The sequence below is a fragment of the Amblyomma mixtum genome, chromosome 10 (genome assembly GCF_055824585.1).
Source record: "Amblyomma mixtum isolate Tamu chromosome 10, ASM5582458v1, whole genome shotgun sequence".
Lineage (NCBI taxonomy): Eukaryota > Metazoa > Arthropoda > Arachnida > Ixodida > Ixodidae > Amblyomma > Amblyomma mixtum.
The window spans coordinates 152,138,176-152,142,057 of NC_143021.1; positions in this window are offsets into that span (position 1 = coordinate 152,138,176).

The following is a 3,882-nucleotide window of genomic DNA, read 5'->3' on the forward strand; positions in this document are numbered from 1 at the left end:
AAGTTATCACGTCAGATGCCTCCCCGGGAAGCAAGGCTAACAGATTCTGTGCCCAGAGGGATCGCTCAATGTCATTCCGTTCGCACACATGCTCAAATTTAACGAGGTATTTAGCCATATCCTCGCCGACTACAAAGGGCGGCAGTTGGTCGCGTATTTTTGGAGCGTTAGAGGGAACCGTCGTAGAAGCAAGACTGGGCGCTGGCGAGGTTTTTCGGAGCTCCAGCTCTTTCATTTTAACGTCGTGCTCTCTAAGCGCCTGGCGCTCCCGCATCTCCTCCTCGCGACGTTCATTTTCTCTCTTTTCCTCCCGTTCACGCCTTTCATTGATATCAGCCCAGGCCTCTTCGGCCTCCTCAGCCGTCACGTCCGCAGTCCTCATGACCTCAAGGATCGCTTTCTTTCTTTTTGTTGAGCCCAAATCAATGCCCAACTCCTCACAAATTTGGAGAAGTTCTTTAACCTTGTAACTCTCCATCGTTCACACTGCCTCTTGCTGTTTGCCCTTTTAGAAACTACTTGCCGTACACTACTATATCGCTACTAGTTCGGTACGCGCAAGAATTTCACACACTGCCTTCTTTACCCCTTCAGCATCCCTTGGTTTTCAAAACACTCTTCCTAGGCTTGAAACACACAAGGTTAACGCAATGCTACACCAATTCTTTCTCTAAGCTACTATAACCTGTGTTAGAGAAAGTCTGGCGTTTGAGGAAAACTTCAGGCACTCACCGCGCCGAGGTAGCTGATGTCGGTCGATCCCATAGCTGCCATCCAATGTTGTGCCATAGAGGTGGTCCCGTTGCGCTCGCCACCCGTTTCGTGACTGAGCGTTGCCAGCTCTCTTAGCGGTAGCGAAGACTCCGAGTCAGGCGTCGGTGAGACTAAGAAAACGCTTTATACATTATGTACAGGGCATAATATAGTTCAACATCGGCACGGGGGCCGAGAGCTATACAACGCGACTGTTCTCGCACAGCGACGATCAGCGAGACACCAGCACGTCACACCATCCGACTCCACTCGTGAGCAGCACTCGACTCACGGTGGGTCGGTCACTCCGTCACTCCGTCACACACCTCCAAGCTGCAGCGTTGGGGCTTTTATAGCCTGAGGAACGGTGGCCCCTCAGAACTGGCCAATCCAAAGGCAGCACTCGACGGCAGTCCGAAAGGACCAATCAGCGATCGCGCGGGCCAACCGCTTCAAATTTTGCCGCGCGCGGTGGAGTCCGGGAGAGAAGGAATCTGGCGCCTCGCTGTCTGGCCTCTTGCGACAGGTCCAGGCGTGTTGCTTGCAGATGCTTCTCCTAGGACTCCGCTGCCGTACGGCGCAGCATCGTGGCTTGTCAGGGAGCGTTAGGGCGCGTGCCTTGCGGCGCAGCACCAGGGCTTGTCAAAAGGGACGCTCGCAGGAGAAAGTTAGCGGCCGGCAGAATTGGAATCCGGGCGGGTTTCCCGGCATGACAGCCCCGGCCCTCATGATGTTGAGGAAAGTAAGGCCGATCTCGAAGGAGCGGTCAGAGTCGAGGAGCATTGCTCGGACGCTTCGGCTGTAGAGCCGGACCGGGAGAACGGAGCACAGTTGTGCCCCGTAGGGGAATCAGCGCATCATCGTAATGTCGCAGTTCGCGCGTGGCTAGAACCGCGACAAACAGCCGAAACAGGGTCGGTTACTGTGACAGATGACCCGTTTTCAGAGCAGCAGCCAGGAGTGCAGATGGATGTAGAGTCCTACGGGGGGGTAGGGCGAGCCGGTTGCTGCGAGACTGCCGTCTCCGCACAGCCAGGCGCACAACCGGCAAATGATGTAGAGTCATTAGGTACTCGCCTAGGGGACGATTTCCACGAAAGGCCAGGTTACCGCACTGGGGATATGTGCAGCTCGACTAACGCGAGCGAGCAAGTGAGGCCTGTGATGCAGTGCCCGTCTTCCAGTGCTGCGCATCAGAAAAGGGAGGAAGAAACACCTGCGGTGCTTCTTAGCAGCCTGAAAACTATAGGGCACCTCATTTGCATGACTCGTACCAGACTCGGGAAGTGCTCAAGCGGCGAGAACCGTTTTCACGCTGCAGCGAAAAGTTTGTGCGACGCCCGAGCGATTTTTCACGCCAGCTTCCTTAATGTCGAGGTAGGAAACGGAAAGTTCCTACCCGGAAAGTTCTACACCAAGAGGTACGGAGAAGTCCCTATCAATGCCGGAGTAAAGAACGAGACGAGACCGGCACTGCTTATCTTTGCCGGAACCTAGACGGTTATGAGATAGGAAGGCTTCTCCCATTCTAGGTAGACATTCCTTTTCTTTCTTCATGTTTGAGGGCTTGCTTTTCTATGTTATGGAAATGCTGTGCAGCACAAGATGTTTGTGTGCTGCTTAGCATGTTAGTGTCGAACTGTTCCGATAAAATGTGCACTGTTTCGACTGAAAGTGCTGTGTGCAACAGTCTGCAGTGACTGTGACGTGACTGCGTGAAGTGTGCAGTGCGCGACTGTGCGAGCCTTCGTGGGAAACGTTGTGCGACGAAGAACTGGTGCGCGCTCCTGACAGTGAAGTGCGCGTTAATTCATCTTCGTTTCCTTGCTCGGAAAGACGCACTTGTGCATGCACGACATTTGTGCATTTGATTTTGAAATGTTATTAAGAATAACATTCTTTTCGTGGGGGCTGTCCGCACGCACCGAAATCTCCAAGCCAACTAACTCGCCCGCCATTTTCCCGCCACCGCGTTCCCGCGGCAAACAACAAACAAACAAACAAAACAAACGAATCCTCTAGGTCCCGTGCACCAACGATTTACAGATGTCGAGAAGGAGACAAGAAGAAACTGAAGGGGACGCGAAGGAGAGCTACGGTCCTAACGAGAAGCCTTCGAAGGTCGGGAATAGGGGGTGGGGGCATTCAACTGGCCGCTTCCCGTCGGTACCTCGTGAACGCACTCGCTTCCCGGCGGTAATCCTGAGGAGGGGGCGGCGTAGCCTTGACCCCCCAGCGTTGCGAGGGGTCAACCGCCCACGCGGGGGGAGGCAAAATCATCGCCGCTGCGTCGCGACATGCCCGCATACAACCGGCGCCGTGGCCAGCCGTGGCCACCTCGGTCGGAAAAGAAAAAAGAAAAATAAGGAATGCGCGCACTTTGTGACAGACTTGAGTTCGGCAATGACCAAAGTAAAAAAAAACACAGTAAACTCTACTGATGTGTGACTTCGATGCCAAGGTAGGGAAGGAGCAGGCGGGAGAACAGACAGTAGGCGACAATGAAGTAAGGTGTAGGAATAGCAGGTTGGAATTAGTAGTAGAATTCGCAGCAAGATGCAACTTACGGATCATGAATAACTTATTCCGCAAACAAGAGAACAAGAAGTGGACGCAGAAATATTCCAATGATGAGACTAAAAAGAAAGTCTTTATAGTATGCGCTCGCCCTGGCATCGTGCAGTATGTGGAGGTCCTCGAAAAGGTAGTTGTAACGACATGTTAGTAAAGTCTCGAATTATCCTTGACTTGAACAGGCAACGGAAGAAAGTAGTGACGCGAAAGCCTACGAACGAGTTAGCTTTAAGAGAGAAAGTCGAAGATTTTGAAATATCGGTTTGGAACAGATATTCAGGTTTAACTGAGGATGATGACATTATTATTTATCTTATGAATGCTAATCTCACTCTAATCAATACTGAGTGAGCAGCAGAGGTAGAGGGTGGAATGGTTCCACAGTATATAGGCAAGGTCTCTGAGAAGATGAAAGAACTGTTTAAAAACGCCGAAGGGTGCAAGCGTCAAATCGTGCAGACTGAATCGAACTGGCGGAGCTATCAAAGTTAATCAGTAAGCACTAGGTATATGACGTAAGAAAGTTCAGTATCGATACAATTGAGCATGCTCCAA